The sequence below is a fragment of the Pseudophryne corroboree genome, chromosome 10, assembly GCF_028390025.1.
Source record: "Pseudophryne corroboree isolate aPseCor3 chromosome 10, aPseCor3.hap2, whole genome shotgun sequence".
Taxonomy (NCBI): domain Eukaryota; kingdom Metazoa; phylum Chordata; class Amphibia; order Anura; family Myobatrachidae; genus Pseudophryne; species Pseudophryne corroboree.
This window is the reverse complement of record NC_086453.1, coordinates 321,845,043-321,870,778: the sequence shown is the minus strand read 5'-3', so window position 1 is coordinate 321,870,778 and position 25,736 is coordinate 321,845,043. Positions and strand designations below refer to the sequence as shown.

The 25,736-nt window shown below is 47.0% G+C and overlaps 1 protein-coding gene across 3 annotated transcripts in view; it reads right to left on the bottom strand.

The window, feature by feature from the left end:
- Positions 1–25,736, bottom strand: part of PRDM2 (PR/SET domain 2) — a 282,691-nt gene that overhangs the window by 135,217 nt on the left and 121,738 nt on the right. The gene's annotated exons all lie outside the window — the stretch shown is intronic.

Sequence of the window (25,736 nt, the reverse complement as noted above, 5' to 3'; positions counted from 1 at the left end):
TTGGCGAGAGATAAAGTACCAACCAACCAGCTCCTGTCATTTTTCAAACGCAGCCTGGAACACGGCAGGCAGGAGCTGATTGGCTGGTACTTTCTCTCTCTCCAAGGCTTAGTATATACACCCCCTGGTCTCCCACAGTTCCAGCGCATGGTGCATGTAGTGTTCACTCTAGGCTGTTTTAGCAGGGCGCCGCGCCCTGCCCGTTTTTTAGCAGGCAAAACCCGCCCTGCCCCTTTTGCGGCGCCCTGCTAGAACAGCCGCCCGCTCCCTGCCCTCCCGGCGTGTATAGATGCCGTGCGCATGCGCGCGGCATCCATTCACGCATTGGGACAGGGCTGGGGGAAGCCCAGCACCGACGGAGGTGCTGGGCACGCCCCCAACAGTGACGTCGCCGGCCACAGACGCTCTCTATAGTAGCGTCTGTGGGCCGCACCGCCCCCTAAAATGACGGAGGCGTGGCCACGCCCCCTAATTTGCGTGACCGCGCCCCCATTTAGGACGCACGCGCACATGTGCCCCCGGAGTCCGGCGCCCTGCCCCTTTTCACTCCTAGAGTGAACACTATGCATGTACACTACCGTAGACCATGGACCAAAAGATAACAAAACCTCCTTTGTATACAGTAAGGGTTCACACTACAACACCTCTTTAATGTGGTTAAATTGCATTCAACTTTGCACGCCTTTAGAACAGTGGCCTGCTCTGTTAATGCTAAATGTTACCAGCTAAAGATCCATTTCTGGAATATCTGTGCCGATGTTTCAAAATCATGACATTTGTTTAGTCCGTGAATGCATCTAAAGGACCCCTACACATTGAGCGATCGGCCGCCGAGCTGCCCGATGGCGGATACGGGCGACCCGGCGGCAGGGGGGGCAGTGAAGTTTCTTCACTCCCCCCGTCACGGCTCCATAGAAGTGCGGGGCCGCGCATCGTTCATCGCTGCAGCCTCCACACTCAAAGATATGAACGGTATCTCGTTCATTAATGAACGAGATCGTTCATATCTTTGAGTATTATCGGCCAATGTGTAGGGCCTTTAAGTATTCTGCACAGTATACAGCACATTTCTCATTCCTCCATTTCTGGATCTGTAGCATTAGCTACAAAACACACATATTTGAGTCACTACTTATAATACTACAATAGATATGAAGCCAAATAACCTTGGTGAATTCAATCTCATAGGTTTAGTAAACCTGATCCAAGCATATAAATTGCGATCACTTCACTAAAGAGACACAAACATGATCATTAACAGAATTTAACAATTACAATTTAGGCAATGCTCAACCCCCTCCCTCACCCCCCTTAGCAGTAGCAGCACAGAAAAAATCAAGACAATATTATGCCCTGGTGTACCGTCTATATCCCTCATTCAGCAGTGATCGCATTTGCAAAGCCGCACGCCGACAGCTTTGCAAAGGCGATTTCTAAAAATGCAAATGCAATAAACACCTCCTTGCTGCTTTTGCGATCCCAGGTCGCAGCCTGGGATCAATATCATGACCGATGGTCGCAATGTTTTCCGTAAAAAGTCAGCTGAGTAAGCCTCAGCTTACGTAGGCTGGCCGTTGCAATGGGCCTTGCATCTTTGTACGCAGACGATGGCGTCGCCACTCCCGGAAAACGTTTACTGCAATGCTGGACACCCCGCCCCTTTAACACCTGCCTGTCAATCACACAGGAACAGTTCTGCACATGCGCAGAATGGGACCTGCGCAGGTGATTGCACTAGCGCTTATCACTGAGTCAGGCCCTCTGTTAATGTTGACACAAACTCTGAAGTGCCAACAACAGCAGCATTTAATAATAAAAAAAAAAGCAAATCATTTATTTACTGAGTCACTAACGGAAACAAACCACAATTACACAAACAGAATCATGCAATAAAGAAGCACTTCCATTGTTATTCCTATAAGCCCCACGGGTGGTCTTCTGGTTGCCGAATGTCGGGATCCCGGCGCACAGTATACCGGCGCCGGAATCCCGACACCTGGCATACCGACACATATTCTCCCTCGTGGGGGTCCACGACCCCCCTGGAGGGAGAATAAATAGCGTGGTAGCACGCCACCGTGCCCGCAGCGTGGCGAGCGCAGTGAGCCCGCAAGAGGCTCATTTGCGCTCGCCACCCTGTCGGTATGCCGGTGGTCGGGCTCACGGCGCCGGTATGCTGGTCGCCAGGAGACCGGCCGCCACCATACCATACTACACCCAGCCCCACAACCAATTTGATCCTTAGTTTTCTTCAGAAGAGAGATCGCTTCTGCATCTATCCCAATTCCCAAGCATGTTTAAACTCTGCTATGTATAGCACAAACATCTACTACCCTTGTACAAAGGCTAGTCCAATTTTCTGTTAGCTATTCTGCAAAGTAATTCTTCAAATGCCCGCTACATTCAAATTTTAATGTTTTTATTTTTTTTGTGTTATGTTCTAAAACATGTTAAAACCTCGGATATATTTCAAAACTTCCATGCCCTTCTTTGATCCAAAATATCCCTTTTAAGGTTATTTTTGTAGCCTTGTGTAGAAAAAGATCTTTTATGTATGTTTTGAACTCTTGATCTCACAATTGAGCTATATGATGGTATATTAACACCTGCCTCTTTTGCTTATAACACCCCTGTTAATGTAACTAAGGTACCTTCCCTGGTGCCAAGCGATTCTCCCGGCAGAGAACTTATCCCCTTACCGACCATGAGACTGTGACTACTGAAGATACCCCTGAACCCATGCAGGGTGCCCCAGATTAGGGACATATTCACTTCAGAGTTAATACTAGAGTGCAGCTGGTTGCTGTGCTAGTACCTTCGGTCAATCAGCCAATATTGCCACCTTTGGCTGATTAGCTGCCTAGTGTACCTCAATTATAACTGTTGTCTCAGATACCAGTCACATATGGATTCTATGCAACCCTCATCTTGCTGATGCCTCAGCTCTGGTGTTCAACTGAAGCTGACTATACATTAGACCAGTGGTTCTCAACCTCGGTTCTAAAGTACCCCCAACAGTTCATGTTTTCCAGGTCACCAAGCAGATGAACAGGTGTATTCATTACTCACTGACACATTTTAAAAGATCCACAGGTGGAGCAAATTATTTCACTTGCACTCCTGTGAGAAGACCTGGAAAACATGAACTGTTGGGGGCACTTGAGGACCGCGGTTGAAAACCAGTGCATTAGACCAGTGTTTCCCAACCTCAGTCCTCAAGGCACACTAACAGTCCTGGTTTTAGTGATATCCAGGCTTGAACACAGGTGACTTAATTAGTACCTCAGTTATTTTGATTTAACCATCTGTGCTGAAGCCTGGATATCACTAAAACCTGCACTGTTGGTGTGCCTTGAGGACCGCGGTTGGGAATGCCTGCATTAGACCAACTTTCAATTGACTGGTTGGTTGGTTGGTTGGTTGGTTGGACTGAAAATCTGGTAATGTATGTGTGCAAATGACAATCAGTAATTTGCTCCCACATGTCGGAATAAAGATAAGGATGGTAGTTCTGACAAGTGGGTTAATAATATTTGATTTAAACAACTTTTCTGAATGACAGGTCGTGTCCGTTTTCCAGGTTGGTTTTGCCTTTTTAATGATTGCTACTTTAAAACATCGGGTAGACTCGCCAATAGATGCAGTTCGCAGTCTATCACATTTACCCTTACCTGAGAGCTTTAACACCCAGGTGGAAGATCCACCATGTAGGGACTATTCTTCCAATACAGACATTCCACAGCTCTACTAAGAAATAGCCAATTTTATAAGCAGGGTCACTACACAGAGCTGTAAACGAAACAAAGGAGAGTGGCCAGATATGGAATTCTGTACAGCAGCAACCACCAGCAGCAGCTATAATATGCCATCACCATGTTCCTCATCATCCTATTCAGCAGCAATGCATAATAAGGCAACATTCTGCATGCAAAGTCTTAAGGGAAAGGGGGTAATTCAGATCTGAACACTGAGCTGTGGTTTTTTGCTGCTCTGCGATCAGATAGTCGCCGCCTACAGGGGAAGGGGAAAAGCGCTGTGCAAGTGTGCGATCGCTTCTTTAGTAGAACTGCACAAAAATCAGTTTGTACAGTCTCCTCACAGCCCAGGACTTGCTTATCCTGTGCGATAGAATCCTGCTGATCGGGGCCGGAGCTGACGTCAGAAAACCCTCCCTCATAATGCCTGATCCCATCTGCGTTTTTCCGGACATTCCTGGAAAACGGTCAGTTGCCACCCACTGACGGCCTCTTCCTGTCAATCTCCTTGTGAACGCCCGTGCGTTCGGATTTTTCGCACCATCCCGTCGCCAGGCGCCGAAGCCTGACGCTGTGTGTGATGCGTTGGCGCATAGATATCTATCTTAATCCAAGAGCACTGCAGGTCATTTGTGTATCAGTACATATTGTGGCTGCATTACCTACTGTACTCAAATCCTCTATTGTATTGTAACACAAGTCTAATTAAAGTTTACATATATGCACTGGCATGCAAAATCTTCTGTCACTTTCATACACAGCCCATTATATGTTACATACGCAGTTAAGGATCAAATTCTTATAAGTGGGAGATCTTCACCAGATGGAAGAGCACTTTCAATAAGCTGGTGTGGCTTCATGACCTTCATAAAGCCATCAAAGGACTATATCAGTGGTTCCCGATATCCCTGATTGTGCACAGATGGAATACTCAAACTGACTGAGGTACTAATTAAGTCACCTGTGCCTAAGCATGGACATCCTTTAACCCTGGATTGCTGGGGTGCCTTGAGGACTGCGTTTGGGAACCACTGGACTAAGTCATGGGGAATTCACGGATTGCTGGATGTTGCACTCTTCCATCCCAGGCAATGGCAAATCGGAGGTGAAGCGCCAGCTGCTGCCACCATTTGAGTGAGTTTAAACCAATTTTAATTTCAAGAACTTAGCATTCGGCACGCAAACAGGTTGACAAAAGATTTTCACGCCAGAAGACGTACTAGAGAAACCAGAGGTGGAAGAAAACAACAGTTAAGATGTTGAAATAAGTTAGATAAAAAGGTTATCAGAAAATGGCCCAATATTGGAAGAGTGATAGGTGAATTTAAAAAGGAAGTAAAAGAATTGTTTAGCATACAACACAACGTTATGATATAATTATCATGATTATTAATATGGTGCCATAATGGTTCCGTGGTGCAACAAAGTGGGTTAAACATACAAGCTGCAAAGGTGATTGCAGGCAAGTCTGATTGGGCATGGGATTCCAGACCTCTGGCTGGGAGTGAGGTGGTGTTCAGGTAGAAGGATAAGAGGTGGTAACTGGCAGAGCTAAATGCTAATGAAAGTAGACTGGAGAGGTAGGCAGAGAAGGGCTTTGTTATTAAGGGGGACATTTACAAAGCCGTGATAAGAGCGGAGAAGTGAGCCAGTGGAGAAGTTGCCCCATCAACCAATCAGCAGCGCTGTATAATTTTATAGTATGCAAATTCTAGATGTTACTTCAGTGCTGATTGGTTGCCATGGGCAACTTCTCCACTGGCTCACTTCTCTGCTCTTATCACTGCTTAGTAAATGTCCCCCTTAGTGTCAGGAGTTTGAATTTCATTCTGTTGGGATCCGGTAGCCAATGAAGAGACTGACATCGGGGGCAGCAAAGATAGAGCAATGATAGAGGAAAAAGGATGCAGGTGGCAGAGTTAAGAAAATAGGAATTTAATACCTACCGGTAATTCCTTTTCTCGTAGTCCGTAGTGGATAGTGGATACTGGGGAATAGTAGATTACCATGGGGTATAGATCGGGTCCACGGGAGCCTGGCACTTTAAGAAATCAATAGTGTGTGTGCTGGCTCCTCCCCTCTATGCCCCTCCTAGCAGACTCAGTCTAGGAAACTGTGCCCGAGGAGACGGACATACTTTGAGAGAAGGATATAACACACAAAGCGGTGAGGTAACGAACCAACACACAATAATAATAAGGATAGCAAAGCTAACCATAACAGAGGAAAGCAATGCTAACCATAGAAGGATAGCAATGCTAACCAAACATGGAACAGGGAAAGCAACAGCAGACCCAACCAAGAACTCTTACAACCAGGTAAGCAGAAAACGAAGCACTGAGGCGGGCACCCAGTATCCACTACGGACTACGAGAAAAGCAATTACCGGTAGGTATTAAATTCCTATTTTCTCTAACGTCCTAGTGGATACTGGGGAACAGTAGATTACCATGGGGACGTCCCACAGCTCCCAGAATGGGTGGGAGAGTGCTGAGACTCCTGCAAAACCGCCTGACCAAACTGAAGGTCATCCTTGGCCAAGGTGTCGAACCTGTAGAACTTAAACATGTTCAAGTAGACAACTGTAAGGCCGAGACGCACCGGGCAGCCGTCCAGGAAGAACCCACCGACCTTGTGGAGTGGGCCTTAACAGAACTCGGCAGCGGCAGAGCCGCCGAGGTATAGGCTTGTTGGATAGTTAATCTGAGCCAACGAGCAATGGACTGCTTGGAGGCAGAACGACCAATTTTCGTAGCATCAAAAAGGATGAAAAGCGAGTCGGACTTCCTGTGACGAGCAGTCCTTTTGATGTAAATCCTCAAAGCCCTCACAACCTCCAGGGACTTTGGAGCAACAGAAGTGTCGGATAACGCAGGAACCACAATAGGTTGATTCACATGAAAGGCCGACACCACTTTCGGCTAAAATTGTGAGCGAGTTCTGAGCTCCGCCCTAACCTCATGGAATGCTAAGTAAGGGCTCTTACAGAACAAGGCCCCCAAATTCCGACACTCGCCGAGCCGAAGCCAAGGGCAATAAACACAACAGTCTTCCACGTTCGTTATTTTAAGTTAACCCTATGTAAGGGTTCAAACCAATCTTATTGGAGAAAGGTCAATACCACATTGAGGTCCCACGGAGCAGTGGGAGGAACAAAGGGTGGTTGAATGTGCAACACCCCCTTTAGAAAGGTCTGTACTTCAGGAAGTACCAACAGTTGTTTCTGGAAGAAGATAGAGAGACTAAATCTGGACCTTGATGGATCCTAACCGTAGGCCCTTATCCACGCCTGCTTGCAGGAACAGAAGAAACTGGCCCAAACTTAACTCCACAGGAGAACATCTTCGACCCTCACACCAAGAAACATATTTCTTTCAAATCCAGTGGTAATGTTTGGAGGTAACCATCTTACGGGCCTGAACCATAGTGGAAACCACCTTGGAGGGAAGACCCTTCCTGGTCAAAATCTCCTTCTCAACTTCCAGGCGGTCAAACGTAGCCGCTGTAAGTCTGGATAGGCGAATGGTCCCTGTTGATGAAGGTTCTTGAGAAGTGGCAGAGGCCAGGGATCCTTCAACGACAGGGTCAGGAGGTCCGCAAACCAGGCCCATCAAGGCCAATCCGGAGAATTGCCTGAACTCTTTCCTTTTTGAGTCTTTTGAGAACTCTTGGGATTAGAAGATTTGAAACAGGCAAACAAACTGGTAAGTCCAAGACGTTGTCAGAGCATCTACTGCCATCGCCTATGGGTCCCTCATTCTGGAGCAGTAACGACAGAGCTTTTTGTTGAGACGAGAAGCCATCAGGTCTATTTGTGGACAACCTCACCAGTGAACAAGTTGTTGAAACACCTGAGGGTGGAGCTGTAAAATTTGAACGGATTGGATCTCTCTTAGGCGCCCCCAGCTGCTGAGTAATGTATGACAACAGAGAGAACACCCCTCTCCAAACAAACAATCAAAAATACAAAATATATGTCAACATAAAACATCAAGCGCTAGAAAACTTCCCTTAGATATGGGGAACTCTGTAGAGAGTAATCTTTTCCACTTCCCAGAAGATGGTTTGTCCTTCCACTCTCAATGAAGATGGTACATAAAAAGGAATAGGACAATACAATAGTGTAGTATGTCTATACCAAATGATATTGCACCCGAGTGACAAAATCTGAAGTTTAGGGGACAAGTGCAGGTCCTTCACCACAGCTTCAATCACTTTCCTTTAATCAGGAGGTTAATTTCAGGTATGCATACCCCAACTCACAGGTAGGATGTTAATTTCAAACACATAAAGGTATCTTTGACCGGATATATCCCCAATGAAACTGTATAAAGTGGGCGTACCCCAACTCACAGAAAGTAGCAATGGATAAATCACATAAAGGTTTCTTTTTTTAGGTGGCAAGAAAGAACAGCGTACCCCAACTCACAATTCGGTTGATTTTCGTAAGCATATAGCGGTTTCTTTAGATATCCAAAGACTGACCAGTGGGAAAAAGTCCAATGTATTTATTCCATAAACAAAATACCCCAAATAGGTTTGACAAAAAAAGAGGGGTGCAAAAAAGGTCCATAAAAACATATAAAATATTTGTAAAAATTTCATACAAAATTTACAGAGAGCATAAAGGCATGGTCTCACCCAGGGAAATAGGCTGCTGGTGTTCGAACCCCTAGAATGGTCGGATTCCGGAATGTCCCACCAGTTCAAAACCTCCAGAGTCCAGATCCAGAAGGGGAGACCAGGCAATCCAAAGAAATAATTAGCTCCTGTCTGCAACCAACGCGTTTCGATCTCTCCAGGAGATCTTTTTCAAGGACAGGAGCTAATTATTTCTTTGGATTGCCTGGTCTCCCCTTCTGGATCTGGACTCTGGAGGTTTTGAACTGGTGGGACATTCCGGAATCCGACCATTCTAGGGGTTCGAACACCAGCAGCCTATTTCCCTGGGTGAGACCATGCCATTATGCTCTCTGTAAATTTTGTATGAAATTTTTACAAATATTTTATATGTTTTTATGGACCTTTTTTGCACCCCTCTTTTTTTGTCAAACCTATTTGGGGTATTTTGTTTATGGAATAAATACATTGGACTTTTTCCCACTGGTCAGTCTTTGGATATCTAAAGAAACCGCTATATGCTTACGAAAATCAACCGAATTGTGAGTTGGGGTACGCTGTTCTTTCTTGCCACCTAAAAAAAGAAACCTTTATGTGATTTATCCATTGCTACTTTCTGTGAGTTGGGGTACGCCCACTTTATACAGTTTCATTGGGGATATATCCGGTCAAAGATACCTTTATGTGTTTGAAATTAACATCCTACCTGTGAGTTGGGGTATGCATACCTGAAATTAACCTCCTGATTAAAGGAAAGTGATTGAAGCTGTGGTGAAGGACCTGCACTTGTCCCCTAAACTTCAGATTTTGTCACTCGGGTGCAATATCATTTGGTATAGACATACTACACTATTGTATTGTCCTATTCCTTTTTATGTACCATCTTCATTGAGAGTGGAAGGACAAACCATCTTCTGGGAAGTGGAAAAGATTACTCTCTACAGAGTTCCCCATATCTAAGGGAAGTTTTCTAGCGCTTGATGTTTTATGTTGACATATATTTTGTATTTTTGACCTGAGGGTGGAGGCCTCATTCCCCCGAATGGAGGTCGTGCCTGCTTAGGAAGTCCACTTCCCAGTTGTCCACTCCTGGAATGTAAATGGCTGAGATGGCCCTTGCGTTGGCTTCCACCCAGAGGAGTATTCTTGACACCTTGACGCATTGCGGCCCTGCTTCTTGTTACTCCTTGTCGGATAATGTATGCTACTGCCGTGGCGTTATCCGACTGCACCTGTATGGCCCGATTCCGAAGGAGGTATGAGGCCTGTATTAGAGCATTGTAAATTGCCCTGAGTTCCAGGATGTTGATCGGAAGAACAGATTCCTGAATCGACCATGTCCCCTGAAACTGCGCTCCCGGAGTCACAGTCCCCCAACCCTGGAGGCTGGCATCTGTTGTCAACAACGTCCATGACTGGGTGGTGAAACTCCGACCCTCCACCAGATGGGGGACCTGTAGCCACCAAAGCAGGGATATTGGAGCTTTCGGTGACCTGGGTTATCTGCTGATGCATGTGCAGGTGAGATCCCGACCATTTGTCCAACAAATCCAGTTGAATTGGTCGTGCATGGAACCTGCCATAATGTATCGCCTCGTAGGAGGCTACCATTTTGCCCACCAAGCGAATGCACAGATGAATTGAGACAGTCTATGGTCCGGTCGGTTTCAGCACCGACCAGACCATAGACTGAATAGTCAAAGCCTTGTCCATGGGAAAAAAACCTTCTGAGACACCGTATCCAGGATCATCTCCAGGAACTGAATTCTCTGAGACGGTTCCAAGTGAGATTTCTGGAAATTGAGTATCCATCCGTGATACGAGTAGTCAAGTCTATACTGTGCAGCAGCTATTCCCTGGACACTGCTTTTATTAGTAGATCATCCAGGTACAGATTTATTTGGACACCCTTCATGCGCAGCTGTAGCATCATTTTCGCCATGACCTTTGTGAATACCCTTGGAGTTGTGGAGAGACGAAAGGGTAAGGCCTGAAACTGGAAATACTGGTCAAGAATTGCGAACCAGAGGAACGCTTGGTGAGGCCAAATTGGGATATGCAGGTATGCATCCTTTATATCCAGGGAAACCAGAAACTCCCCCTCCTCCAGATTCGCTATCACCGCTTCTAGAGATTCCATATTGAATATGAACACCCGAAGATACGGGTTCAGGGATTGAGGTTCAAGATCGGTTGTACAGAGCCGTCCAGCTTCGGAACCACAGAGACTTGAGTAAAACCCTTTTGTGTGTAACTGAAGAGGTACTGGAACAGTAACTCCTGTAGAAAGCAGCTTTTGCACTGCTGTAAGGAAACCCTTGTTCCTGTGAAGCTGGTAAGCCTGACCTGAAGAATCTGAAAGGAAGGCGTTCCTGAAATTCCAGCCGGTATCCTTGGCATATGAGGTCCCTCACTCAAGGATCCTGGCAGGACTCTGCCCATATGTGGGCGAAGTGTTAAAGGTGAGTACCTACCTGAAAAAGTCGCCTTGCTGCTGGCGCCAACCGTCACGTGGAGGGCTTCGTGGAAGAGGATCCTGAGGCCTGGTCCGCAGGTCCAGCAGCTGCTGGTTTCCGGGACTTACGACGAGTTCCTCTAGTAGCATTGGAGGCACCTCTGCCCCTGCCTCTGAATCTGGCCACTCGAAAGTATTGCAGGGAGGGTCCAGGGTAGGGCAGCCTGGCAGGTGACGGGGCAGACAGCAGATATGTAGATTTACCTGCAGTTGCCTGAGATATCCACTTGTTCAGCTCTTCCCCAAACAAGGCATCACCTGTAAAAGGAAGTTTCTCACCCCTTTTTTTAGAATCAGCATCTGCTGACCATTGTTGCTGCCACGGGGCTCTACAAGCTGATACTGACACAGCAGTGGTACGACAGTTAATCATACTAAGTTCCTTGACAGCCTCACTCACTTGGATGTGTTGGAGTAATGTAACTATCTCTTCCTGAGGCAGTGTGAGCAGCCCCTTCAGAATCTTATCAGACCATTTTTCCATGGCTCTAGAAATCCAGCTGCATACAATGGTAGGGCGTTGGGCTACACCTGCTGCCGAGTAAATTGATTTAAGAGTGATTCAATTTTGCGATCAGCTGGGTCTTTAAGAGAAACAGCCCCAGGTACAGGTAAAACAATTTTACATGACAGCCTGGACACAGAAGTATCCACTGTGGTGGGGTTTCCCAGACTTTCCTATCCTCTGTAGGGAAAGAGAAAGAATTTAACACCCGTTTAGGGGTAATAAACTTTTTGTTAGGATTTATCCATACTGCCTTAGCCAGGGAATCTAATTCTTTAGAAACCCAGAAAGGTTGCAGAGGACTTTGATTTCACATTAAAAAACAATTTCTCTGTCTGTTCTTCCTCCTTATCGGGAATATTGAGCACCTCTGTAATGGCAAAAATAAGGGCCTCAACTCCTGGGGACAGGGAAATATCTTCATATACAGGTGAAACTCAGAAAATTAGAATATTGTGCAAAAGTTCATTTATGTCAGTAATTCAATTTAAAAAGGTGAAACTAATATATTACATAGACTCATTACATCCAAAGTGAGATATTTCAAGTCTTTATTTGTTATAATTTTGATGATTGTGGCTTACAGTTTAAGATAGCCCCAAATCCAAAACCTCAGAAAATTAGATTATTACATAAAATCAATAAAAAAAAAGGATTTTAAATACAGAAATGTCAGCCCTCTGAAAAGTATAATCATGCATATGTATGCAGTACTTGGTTTGGGCTCCTTTAGCATGAATTACTGCCTCAATGCGGCGTGACATGGATTCTATCAGCCTGTGGCACTGCTGAGGTGTTATGGGAGACCAGGATGCTTCAATAGCAGCCTTCAGCTCTACTGCATTGTTCGGTCTCATGTCTCTTATCTTTCTCTTGGCAGTGCCCCGTAGATTCTCCATGGGGTTCAGGTCAGGTGAGTTTGCTGGCCAATACAGCACAGTAATCCCATGGTCATAGACCCAGGTTTTGGTACTTTTGGCAGTGTGGGCAGGTGCCAAGTCCTGCTAAAAAATTAAGTCAGCATCTCCATAAAGCTTGTCTGCTGAAGGAAGCATGACGTACTCTAAAATGTCCTGGTAGATGGCTGCGTTGACTCTGGACTTAATAAAGCACAGTGGACCAACACCAGCAGATGACATGGCTCCCCAAATCAACACAGACTATGTAAACTTCACACTGGACTTCAAGCATCTTGGATTGTGTGCCTCTCCATTCTTCCTCCATACTCTGGCACCTTGGTTTCCAAATGAGATGCAAAATTTGCTCTCATCAGAAAAGAGGACTTTGGACCACTGAGCAAAAGACCAGTTCTTTTTTTCTGGTCAGTAAAAGGCCTTTCAAAAGTGTGGGGGGAGCTTCACAAGGCTGGACTGAGGCTGGAGTTAGTGCATCAAGAGCCACCACACACAGACCGATACTGGACATGGGCTTCAAATGTCGTATTCCTCTTGTCAAGCCGCTCCTGAACAACAAACAACGTCAGAAGCGTCATACTGTACCTGGGTTAAAGAAAAAAAAAAGAGAATCTATGGGGCATTGCCAAGAGAAAGATGATGGGATACATCCAAGGATACTAAAAGAACTTAAAGAGGTGCTGGTAGCACCACTGACAGAATTATTCAACCAGTCATTAGCTACAGGAGTAATTCCAGACGACTGGAAAGGAGCGAACGTAGTCCCACTGCACAAAAGTAGAAGCAAGGAAGAGGCAAACAACTACAGACCAGTGAGTCTTACATCAGTAGTAGGGAAATTGATGGAAACAAGAGTTTTAGATTATCTAAAATTCAGCAATTGACAGGATCCCAAACAGAATGGATTCACTGGGGGGAGATCATGTCAGACAAATCTTATTGACTTTTTTGACTGTGTGACTAAAGTGATGGATAAAGGTGGAGCCATGGATATAGCTTATCTAGACTTTAGTAAGGCTTTTGACACTGTTCCACATCGCAGACTGATAAATAAACTTGAAAGTTTGGGATTGGATACTAGGATTATTGAATGGATAAAATCTTGGTTGCAGGATAGAAAACAGAGAGTTGTGGTAAATGGAGTGCCTTCACATGAGGGAAATGTTACCAGTGGAGTACCCCAGGGATCTGTACTTGGACCAGTGCTTTTTAATATCTTTATTGGTGACACTGCAAATGGTATTAAAGGGAAAGTAAGCCTTTTTGCAGATGACACAAAGGTATGCAACCGGGTAGACACACCAGGTGGGATAAAAGAAATGATTGAGGATCTAGGTAGACTAGAGGAATGGTCAAGTGTGTGGCAATTACAGTTTAATGCCAAAAAAAATAAGATTTTACTTACCGATAAATCTATTTCTCGTAGTCCGTAGTGGATGCTGGGGACTCCGTCAGGACCATGGGATTAGCGGCTCCGCAGGAGACAGGGCACAAAAATAAAGCTTTAGGATCAGGTGGTGTGCACTGGCTCCTCCCCCTATGACCCTCCTCCAAGCCTCAGTTAGGATACTGTGCCCGGACGAGCGTACACAATAAGGAAGGATTTTGAATCCCGGGTAAGACTCATACCAGCCACACCAATCACACCGTACAACTTGTGATCTGAACCCAGTTAACAGTATGACAACGTAGGAGCCTCTGAACAGACGGCTCGCAACAAGAACAACCCGATTTTTTTGTAACAATAACTATGTACAAGTATTGCAGACAATCCGCACTTGGGATGGGCGCCCAGCATCCACTACGGACTACGAGAAATAGATTTATCGGTAAGTAAAATCTTATTTTCTCTAAACGTCCTAGTGGATGCTGGGGACTCCGTCAGGACCATGGGGATTATACCAAAGCTCCCAAACGGGCGGGAGAGTGCGGATGACTCTGCAGCACCGAATGAGAGAACTCCAGGTCCTCTTTAGCCAGGGTATCAAATTTGTAGAATTTTACAAACGTGTTCTCCTTCGACCACGTAGCTGCTCGGCAGAGTTGTAATGCCGAGACCCCTCGGGCAGCCGCCCAGGATGAGCCCACCTTCCTTGTGGAATGGGCCTTGACAGATTTAGGCTGTGGCAGGCCTGCCACAGAATGTGCAAGTTGAATTGTGCTACAAATCCAACGAGCAATCGTCTGCTTAGAAGCAGGAGCACCCAACTTGTTGGGTGCATACAGTATAAACAGCGAGTCAGATTTTCTGACTCCAGTCGTCCTTGAAATATATATTTTCAATGCCCTGACAACGTCCAGCAACTTGGAATCCTCCAAATCGCTAGTAGCCGCAGGCACCACAATAGGCTGGTTCAGGTGAAACGCTGACACCACCTTAGGCAGAAAATGAGGACGCGTCCGCAGTTCTGCCCTGTCCGAATGGAAAATCAGATATGGGCTTTTATACGATAAAGCCACCAATTCTGACACTCTCCTGGCTGAAGCCAGGGCCAGTAGCATGGTTACTTTCCATGTAAGATATTTCAAATCCGCCGATTTGAGTGGCTCAAACCAATGGGATTTTAGAAAATTCAAAACTACATTAAGGTCCCACGGAGCCACTGGGGGCACAATCGGGGACTGTATATGTAGTACTCCTTTTACAAAAGTCTGGACTTCAGGAACTGAAGCCAATTCTTTCTGGAAGAAAATCGACAGGGCCGAAATTTGAACCTTAATGGACCCCAACTTGAGGCCCATAGACAATCCTGTTTGCAGGAAATGTAGGAATCGACCCAATTGAAATTCCTCCGTGGGGGCCTTCCTGGCCTCGCACCACGCAACATATTTTCTCCAAATGCGGTGATAATGTTGTGCAGTCACCTCCTTCCTGGCTTTAACCAGTGTAGGGATGACCTCTTCCGGAATGCCTTTTTCCCTTAGAATTCGGCGTTCAACCGCCACGCCGTCAAACGCAGCCGCGGTAAGTCTTGGAATAGACACGGTCCCTGCTGAATCAGGTCCCGTCTTAGAGGTAGAGGCCACGGATTTTCCGTGAGCATCTCCTGAAGTTCCGGGTACCAAGTTCTTCTTGGCCAATCCGGAGCCACGAGTATCGTTCTTACTCCCCTTTGCCGTATAATTCTCAGTACTTTGGGTATGAGAGGCAGAGGAGGAAACACATACACTGACTGGAACACCCACGGTGTTACCAGAGCGTCCACAGCTATTGCCTGAGGGTCTCTTGACCTGGCGCAATACCTGTCCAGTTTTTTGTTGAGGCGAGACGCCATCATATCCACCTTTGGTTTTTCCCAACGGTTCACAATCATGTGGAAGACTTCTGGATGAAGTCCCCACTCTCCCGGGTGTAGATCGTGTCTGCTGAGGAAGTCTGCTTCCCAGTTGTCCACTCCCGGAATGAACACTGCTGACAGTGCTATCACATGATCTTCCGCCCAGCGAAGAATCCTTGCAGCTTCTGCTATTGCTCTCCTGCTTCTTGTGCCGCCCTGTCTGTTTACGTGGGCGACTGCCGTGATGTTGTCCGACTGGATCAACACCGGCCGACCCTGAAGCAGGGGTTTTGCCAGGCTTAGAGCATTGTAAATCGCTCTTAGCTCCAGTATATTTATGTGAAGAGACATCTCCAGGCTTGACCATACTCCCTGGAAGTTTCTTCCCTGTGTGACCGCTCCCCAGCCTCTCAGACTGGCATCCGTGGTCACCAGGACCCAGTCCTGTATGCCGAATCTGCGGCCTTGTAACAGATGAGCACTCTGTAACCACCACAGGAGAGACACCCTTGTCCGTGGCGATAAGGTTATCCGCTGATGCATCTGCAGATGCGATCCGGACCATTTGTCCAGCAGATCCCACTGAAAAGTTCGTGCGTGGAATCTGCCGAATGGGATTGCTTCGTAAGAAGCCACCATCTTTCCCAGGACTCTTGTGCATTGATGCACAGACACTTTTCCTGGTTTTAGGAGGTTCCTGACAAGTTCGGATAACTCCCTGGCTTTCTCCTCCGGAAGAAACACCTTTCTCTGAACCGTGTCCAGAATCATTCCCAGGAACAGCAGACGTGTTGTCGGGGTCAACTGAGATTTTGGGAAATTCAGAATCCACCCGTGTTGTTGCAGCACTACTTGCGTTAGTGCTACTCCGTCCTCCAGCTGTTCTCTGGACCTTGCCCTTATCAGGAGATCGTCCAAGTAAGGGATAATTAATACGCCTTTTCTTCGTAGAAGAAACATCATTTCGGCCATTACCTTGGTAAAGACCCGAGGTGCCGTGGACAATCCAAACGGCAGCATCTGAAACTGATAATGACAGTTTTGCACCACGAACCTGAGGTACCCTTGATGTGAAGGGCAAATTGGGACATGCAGGTAAGCATCCTTGATGTCCAGGGACACCATAAAGTCCCCTTCTTCCAGATTCGCTATCACTGCTCTGAGTGACTCCATCTTGAACTTGAATTTTTGTATGTACAGGTTCAAAGATTTCAGATTTAGAATAGGTCTTACCGAGCCGTCCGGCTTCGGTACCACAAATAGTGTGGAATAATACCCCTTTCCCTGTTGTAGGAGGGGTACCTTGACTATCACCTGCTGAGAATACAGCTTGTGAATGGCTTCCAATACCGTCACCCTGTCTGAGGGAGACGTTGGCAGAGCAGACTTTAGGAACCGGCGAGGGGGAGACTTCTCGAATTCCAACCTGTAACCCTGAGATATTATCTGCAGGATCCAGGGGTCCACCTGTGAGCAAGCCCACTGCGCGCTGAAATTCTTGAGTCGACCCCCCACCGTTTCTGAGTCCGCTTGTAAAGCCCCAGCGTCATGCTGAGGGCTTTGCAGAACCCGCGGAGGGCTTCTGTTCCTGGGAAGGAGCTGCTTGCTGCCCTCTCTTACCCTTTCCTCTGCCTCGGGGCAGATATGACTGTCCTTTTGCCCGCTTGTTCTTATAGGACCGAAAGGACTGCGGCTGAAAAGACGGTGTCTTTTTCTGTTGGGAGGGGGTCTGAGGTAAAAAGGTGGATTTCCCGGCCGTTGCCGTGGCCACCAGATCCGATAGACCGACGCCAAATAATTCCTCCCCTTTATACGGCAATACTTCCATATGCCGTTTGGAATCCGCATCACCTGACCACTGTCGTGTCCATAAACTTCTTCTGGCAGATATGGACATCACACTTACTCTCGATGCCAGAGTGCAAATATCCCTCTGAGCATCTCGCATATAAAGAAAAGCATCCTTTAATTGCTCTAAAGTCTGTAAAATACTGTCCCTATCCAGGGTATCAATATTTTCAGTCAGGGAATCCGACCAGATCACCCCAGCACTGCACATCCAGGCTGAGGCGATGGCTGGTCGCAGTATAACACCAGTATGTGTGTATATACTTTTTAGGGTAGTTTCCAGCCTCCTATCAGCTGGATCCTTGAGGGCGGCCGTATCAGGAGACGGTAACGCCACTTGTTTTGATAAGCGTGTGAGCGCCTTATCCACCTTAGGGGGTGTTTCCCAGCGCGCCCTAACCTCTGGTGGGAAAGGGTATAATGCCAATAACTTTTTTGAAATTAGCACTTTTCTATCTGGGTTAACCCACGCTTCATCACATACATCATTCAATTCCTCTGATTCAGGAAAAACTACAGGTAGTTTTTTCACCCCCCACATAATACCCCTTTTTGTGGTACTTGCAGTATCAGAGATATGCAAAGCCTCCTTCATTGCCGTGATCATATAACGTGTGGCCCTACTTGAAAATACGTTTGTTTCATCACCGTCGACACTAGATTCAGTGTCCGTGTCTGGGTCTGTGTCGACCGACTGAGGTAAAGGGCGTTTTACAGCCCCTGACGGTGTCTGAGACGCCTGGGCAGGTACCAACTGGTTTTCCGGCCGTCTCATGTCGTCAACTGATTTTTGTAATGTGCTGACATTATCACGTAATTCCATAAACAAAGCCATCCATTCCGGTGTCGACTCCCTGGGGGGTGACATCACCATTATCGGCAATTGCTCTGCCTCCACACCAACATCGTCCTCATACATGTCGACACACACGTACCGACACACAGCAGACACACAGGGAATGCTCTATTGAAGACAGGACCCCACTAGCCCTTTGGGGAGACAGAGGGAGAGTTTGCCAGCACACACCCAAGCGCTATAATATATATGGGAACAACCTTATATAAGTGTTGTATCCTTATAGCAGCTTAAATATATAAAATATCGCCAAAAAAAGTGCCCCCCCTCTCTGTTTTACCCTGTTTCTGTAGTGCAGTGCAGGGGAGAGTCCTGGGAGCCTTCCTCACAGCGGAGCTGAGCAGGAAAATGGCGCTGTGTGCTGAGGAGAATAAGCCCCGCCCCCTATTCCGGCGGGCTTTTCTCCCGGAGTTTGAGATATCTGGCAGGGGTTAAATACATCCATATAGCCTCAAGGGCTATATGTGATGTATTTTTTAGCCATAAAAAGTATTATACATTGCTGCCCAGGGCGCCCCCAGCAGCGCCCTGCACCCTCCGTGACCTAATGGTGTGAAGTGTGTGACAACAATGGCGCACAGCTGCAGTGCTGTGCGCTACCTTCATGAAGACTGAAAAGCCTTCTGCCGCCGGTTTCTGGACCTTCAATCTTCAGCATCTGCAAGGGGGGTCGGCGGCGCGGCTCCGGGACGAACCCCAGGGTGAGACCTGTGTTCCGACTCCCTCTGGAGCTAATGGTGTCCAGTAGCCTAAGAAGCCAATCCATCCTGCACGCAGGTGAGTTGAACTTCTCTCCCCTAAGTCCCTCGATGCAGTGAGCCTGTTGCCAGCAGGACTCACTGAAAATAAAAAACCTAAAACTTTTTCTAAGCAGCTCCTTAAGAGAGCCACCTAGATTGCACCCTGCTCGGACGGGCACAAAAACCTAACTGAGGCTTGGAGGAGGGTCATAGGGGGAGGAGCCAGTGTACACCACCTGATCCTAAAGCTTTATTTTTGTGCCCTGTCTCCTGCGGAGCCGCTAATCCCATGGTCCTGACGGAGTCCCCAGCATCCACTAGGACGTTTAGCGAAATGTAAAATCATGCACTTGGGTCTCAAATATCCAAAGGCTAAATATAGTATTAATGGCACTATACTGGAAACTACTGAGGAGGAAAGGGATCTAGGCGTCACTATTTCAGATAACTTAAAGGCAGGTAAGCAATGTGCCAAAGCAATGAGGAAGGCTAGTCAGATGCTTGGCTGCATTGGGAGAGGAATCAGCAGCAGATAGAAAGAAGTAATAATGCCACTGTATGGGTCATTGGTACAGCCTGCTCAATTCTGGAGGCCATCTTCAAAAAGATATTAATACATTTGAGACTGTACAAAGAAGGGCAACTAAAATGGTGCATGGCCTACATCACAAAACATACACAGAAAGACCAGAAATCTCAATACGTATAGTTTGGAGCAGAGAAGGGAAAGGGGGGATATGATAGAAACTTTCAAATATATCAAAGGTTTTAACAAAGTCCAGGAGGGAAACATTCTCCAAATGAAGAGAAGCAATAGGACATGAGGACATGCACTGAGACTGGAGGGGGGGTGGGGGAAAATCTGAGGAAAACTTACTTCACAGAAAGGGTAGTGGACAAGTGGCATAGCCTCCCATCAGGGGTGGTAGATTTTAAGACAGTTGAGCAATTTAAACCTGCATGGGATAGACATAAGGATATCCTTACAAAGAAATTAGGCTCAAATGTGGTTTGAGATAAAAAAATATGGTAAAAAAAAAAAAAGGGGGGGGAGGGGGGTAGATTAGATGGGCCAAGTGGTTCTTATCTGCTGTCAAATTCTATGTTTCTATAATGAGAGACATGAGACAGAACAATGCAGAAGAGCTGAAGGCCGCTATTGAAGCATCCTGGTCTTCCATAACACCTGAGCAGTGCCACAGGCTGATAGAATCCATGCCACGCCGCATTGAGGCAGTCATTCATGATAAAAGTGCCCAAACCAAGTACTGGATACATATGCATGATTATACTTTTCAGAGGGCCGACATTTCTGTATTTAAAATTTTGGATTTTGAGATTTTGGATTTGGGGGGGGTTTCTTAAGATGTAAACCACAATCATCAAATTTATAATAAAGGCTTGAAATAATAAGAATTTACTTACCGATAATTCTATTTCTCATAGTCCGTAGTGGATGCTGGGGACTCCGTCAGGACCATGGGGAATAGCGGCTCCGCAGGAGACAGGGCACAAAAGCAAGCTTTTAGGATCACATGGTGTGTACTGGCTCCTCCCCCTATGACCCTCCTCCAAGCCTCAGTTAGGTACTGTGCCCGGACGAGCGTACACAATAAGGAAGGATCTTGAATCCCGGGTAAGACTCATACCAGCCACACCAATCACACCGTACAACTTGTGATCTGAACCCAGTTAACAGTATGATAACACAGAAGTAGCCTCTAAAAAAAAAAGATGGCTCACAACAATAATAACCCGATTTTTGTAACAATAACTATGTACAAGTATTGCAGACAATCCGCACTTGGGATGGGCGCCCAGCATCCACTACGGACTATGAGAAATAGAATTATCGGTAAGTAAATTCTTATTTTCTCTAACGTCCTAGTGGATGCTGGGGACTCCGTCAGGACCATGGGGATTATACCAAAGCTCCCAAACGGGCGGGAGAGTGCGGATGACTCTGCAGCACCGAATGAGAGAACTCCAGGTCCTCTTTAGCCAGAGTATCAAATTTGTAAAATTTTACAAACGTGTTCTCCCCTGACCACGTAGCTGCTCGGCAGAGTTGCAATGCCGGGACCCCTCGGGCAGCCGCCCAAGATGAGCCCACCTTCCTTGTGGAGTGGGCCTTTACAGTTTTAGGCTGTGGCAGGCCTGCCACAGAATGTGCAAGTTGGATTGTGCTACAGATCCAACGAGCAATCGTCTGCTTAGACGCAGGAGCACCCATCTTGTTGGGTGCATACAATATAAACAACGAGTCAGATTTTCTGACTCCAGCTGTCCTTGAAATATATATTTTCAATGCTCTGACAACGTCCAGTAACTTGGAGTCCTCCAAGTCGCTAGTAGCCGCAGGCACCACAATAGGCTGGTTCAAGTGAAACGCCGAAACCACCTTAGGGAGAAAATGAGGACGTGTCCGCAGTTCTGCCCTGTCCGAATGGAAAATCAGATATGGGCTTTTGTATGATAAAGCCGCCAACTCTGAAACTCTCCTGGCTGAAGCCAGGGCCAGTAGCATGGTTACTTTCCATGTAAGATACTTCAAATCTACAGATTTGAGAGGCTCAAACCAATGAGATTTGAGAAAATCCAAAACTACGTTTAGATCCCACGGTGCCACTGGGGGCACAATCGGGGGCTGTATATGTAGTACACCCTTGACAAAAGTCTGTACTTCAGGCACTGAAGCCAATTCTTTCTGGAAGAAGATTGATAAGGCCGAAATTTGAACTTTAATAGACCCCAATTTGAGGCCCATAGACAATCCTGCCTGCAGGAAATGTAGGAATCGACCCAATTGAAATTCTTCCGTTGGGGCCTTCTTGGCTTCACACCACGCAACATATTTTCTCCAAATGCGGTGATAATGTTGTGCGGTCACTTCCTTCCTAGCTTTAATCAAGGTAGGAATAACTTCCTCTGGAATGCCCTTTTCTTTTAGAATCCGGCGTTCAACCGCCATGCCGTCAAACGCAGTCGCGGTAAGTCTTGGAACATACAAGGTCCCTGCTGAAGCAGATTCCTTCTTAGAGGTAGAGGCCACGGATCCTCCGTGAGCATCTCTTGAAGTTCCGGATACCAAGTTCTTCTTGGCCAATCCGGAGCCACTAGTATTGTTCTTACTCCCCTTTTCCGAATAATTCTCAGTACCTTTGGTATGAGAGGCAGAGGAGGAAACACATACACTGACTGGTACACCCACGGTGTTACCAGAGCGTCCACAGCTATTGCCTGAGGGTCTCTTGACCTGGCGCAATATCTGTCCAGTTTTTTGTTGAGGCGAGACGCCATCATATCCACCTTTGGTTTTTCCCAACGGTTCACAATCATGTGGAAAACTTCCGGATGAAGTCCCCACTCTCCCGGATGAAGATCGTGTCTGCTGAGGAAGTCTGCTTCCCAGTTGTCCACTCCCGGGATGAACACTGCTGACAGTGCTATGACATGATTTTCCGCCCAGCGAAGAATCCTTGCAGCTTCTGTCATTGCTCTTCTGCTTCTCGTGCCGCCTTGTCTGTTTACGTGGGCGACTGCCGTGATGTTGTCCGACTGGATCAACACCGGCTGACCCTGAAGCAGCGGTTTCGCCAAGCTTAGAGCATTGTAGATCGCTCTTAGCTCCAGTATATTTATGTGAAGAGACGTCTCCAGGTTTGACCATACACCCTGGAAGTTTCTTCCCTGTGTGACTGCTCCCCAGCCCCGTAGGCTGGCATCCGTAGTCACCAGGACCCAGTCCTGTATGCCGAACCTGCGGCCCTCTAACAGATGGGCACTCTGCAACCACCACAGGAGAGACAACCTTGTTCTTGGTGACAGTGTTATCCGCTGATGCATGTGCAGATGCGATCCGGACCATTTGTCCAGCAGATCCCACTGAAATGTTCGTGCATGGAATCTGCCGAATGGAATTGCTTCGTAAGAAGCCACCATCTTTCCCAGGACTCTTGTGCATTGATGTACTGACACATTTCCTGGTTTTAGGAGGTTCCTGACAAGTTCGGATAACTCCCTTGCTTTCTCCTCCGGGAGAAACACTTTTTTCTGAACCGTGTCCAGAATCATTCCCAGGAACAGCAGACGTGTTGTCGGGGTCAATTGAGATTTTGGAAGATTCAGAATCCACCCGTGTTGTTGAAGCACTACTTGGGTTAGTGCTACACCGACTTCCAGCTGTTCTCTGGACTTTGCCCTTATCAGGAGATCGTCCAAGTAAGGGATAATTAATACGCCTTTTCTTCGTAGAAGAACCATCATTTCGGTCATTACCTTGGTAAAGACCCGAGGTGCCGTGGACAAATCAAACGGCAGCGTTTGAAACTGATAATGACAGTCTTGTATCACGAACCTGAGATACCCTTGGTGTGAGGGATAAATTGGGACATGCAGATAAGCATCTTTTATGTCCAGGGACACCATGAAGTCCCCTTCTTCCAGATTCGCTATCACTGCTCTGAGTGACTCCATCTTGAACTTGAATTTCTGTATGTACAGGTTCAAGGATTTCAGATTTAGAATAGGTCTTACCGAACCGTCCGGCTTCGGTACCACAAATAGTGTGGAATAATACCCCTTTCCCTGTTGTAGGAGGGGTACCTTGACTATCACCTGCTGAGAATACAGCTTGTGAATGGCTTCCAATACCGTCGCCCTTTCTGAGGGAGACGTTGGTAAAGCAGACTTTAGGAACCGGCGAGGGGGAGACCTTTCGAATTCCAACATGTAACCCTGAGATACTATCTGCAGGATCCACGGGTCCACCTGTGAGCGAGCCCACTGATTGCTGAAAATCTTTAGTCGACCCCCGACCGCTCCTGAGTCCGCTTGTAAAGCCCCAGCGTCATGCTGATGGCTTTGTAGAACCCGGGGCGGGCTTCTGGTCCTGGGCAGGGGCTGCTTGCTGCCCTCTCTTACCCTTTCCTCTGCCTCGGGGCAGATAAGACTGTCCTTTTGCCCGCTTGTTTTTAAAGGAGCGAAAGGACTGCGGCTGAAAAGATGGTGTCTTTTTCTGTTGGGAGAGGGTCTGAGGTAAAAAGGTGGATTTGCCGGCAGTTGCCGTGGCCACCAGATTCGATAGACCGACCCCAAATAATTCCTCTCCTTTATAATGCAATACTTCCATATGCCTTTTGGAATCCGCATCACCTGACCACTGTCGCGTCCATAAACTTCTTCTGGCAGATATGGACATCGCACTTACTCTCGATGCCAGAGTGCAAATATCCCTCTGAGCATCTCGCATATAAAGAAACGCATCCTTTAATTGCTCTAGAGTCAATAAAATACTGTCCCTATCCAGGGTATCAATATTTTCAGTCAGGGAATCCAACCACACTACCCCAGCACTGCACATCCAGGCTGAGGCTATTGCTGGTCGCAGTATAACACCAGTATGTGTGTATATACTCTTCAGGGTAGTTTCCAGCCTCCTATCTGCTGGATCCTTGAGGGCGGCCGTATCAGGAGACGGCAACGCCACTTGTTTTGATAAACGTGTGAGCGCTTTATCCACCCTAGGGGGTGTTTCCCAGCGCGCCCTAACCTCTGGTGGGAAAGGGTATAATGCCAATAACTTCTTAGAAATTAGCAGTTTTCTATCTGGGTTAACCCACGCTTCATCACACACGTCATTCAATTCCTCTGATTCTGGAAAAGCTACAGGTAGTTTTTTCACCCCCCACATAATACCCCTTTTTGAGGTACCTGCAGTATCAGAGATCTGCAAAGCCTCCTTCATTGCCGTGATCATATAACGTGTGGCCCTATTGGAAAATACGTTTGTTTCTTCACCGTCGACACTAGATTCATCTGTGTCGGTACCTGTGTCGACTGACTGAGGTAAGGGACGTTTTACAGCCCCTGACGGTGTCTGAGACGCCTGAGCCGGTACTAACTGGTTTTCCGGCCGTCTCATTTCGTCCACTGACTTTTGTAATGTACTAACATTATCACGTAATTCCATAACTAAAGCCATCCATTCCGGTGTCGACTCCCTAGGGGGTGACATCACCATTACCGGCAATTGCTCTGCCTCCACACCAACATCGTCCTCATACATGTCGACACACACGTACCGACACACAGCAGACACACAGGGAATGCTCTTATCGAAGACAGGACCCCCTTAGCCCTTTGGGGAGACAGAGGGAGAGTTTGCCAGCACACACCAAAAGCGCTATAAAATGTATATAAACAACCCTAAAAGGTGTTGTTTCTGTTATATGCGCTTTTAATATATAAATATCGCCAAAATATGCCCCCCTTCTCTTTGTTACCCTGTTTCTGTAGTGCAGTGCAGGGGAGAGTCCAGGGAGCCTTCCTCACAGCGGAGCTGAGCAGGAAAATGGCGCTGAGTGCTGAGGAGAATAAGCTCCGCCCCCTTTTCGGCTGGTTTTTCTCACGGGTTTTGAGATATCTGGCCTGGGTTAAATACATACATATAGCCTTAATGGCTATATGTGATGTATTCTTTGCCATCAAAGGTATTAAATATTGCTGCCCAGGGCGCCCCCAGCAGCGCCCTGCACCCTCCGTGACTGGTCAGTGTGAAGTGTGTAGCAACAATGGCGCACAGCTGCCGTGCTGTGCGCTACCTTCATGAAGACTGAAGAGTCTTCTGCCGCCTGTTTCCGGACCTCCGATCTTCAGCATCTGTAAGGGGGATCGGCGGCGCGGCTCCGGGACGAACCCCAGGGT